Source organism: Sinocyclocheilus rhinocerous, unplaced genomic scaffold, assembly GCF_001515625.1.
Source record: "Sinocyclocheilus rhinocerous isolate Xijiao unplaced genomic scaffold, SAMN03320098_v1.1 scaffold444, whole genome shotgun sequence".
Taxonomy (NCBI): Eukaryota; Metazoa; Chordata; class Actinopteri; order Cypriniformes; family Cyprinidae; genus Sinocyclocheilus; species Sinocyclocheilus rhinocerous.
The window spans coordinates 2,210,812-2,211,028 of record NW_015645540.1 but is presented as its reverse complement, the minus strand read 5'-3'; the positions used below and the strand labels follow the sequence as shown (position 1 = coordinate 2,211,028).

The 217-nt window shown below is 46.1% G+C and overlaps 1 protein-coding gene across 1 annotated transcript in view; it reads left to right on the top strand.

Annotated features, from left to right (window-relative positions):
• The window catches only part of LOC107706410 (inhibitor of growth protein 5-like), a 5,896-nt gene that overhangs the window by 3,800 nt on the left and 1,879 nt on the right, over positions 1 to 217 (top strand). The window lies entirely within an intron of this gene.

Here is a 217-nt window from a genome sequence, read left to right as displayed (position 1 = left end):
ATTTTTTTTTTTTTGCTTTAACCCCTGTTTATGGCGCTATTTCAAAAATTGTCCTATATGTTCTGTCAAAGACAGAACGAAACGGCATTAAAGATTGGGGGTGGAGATAGGGAAGCGCAGCCTAGAGCCTTGGGGACAGTTTTCTTAAGCCCTCTCCCGCTGAATTTCTGACCATTACCGCCCACTCCCACAACGTGTGTGTCCCGCTCCCTCAAAC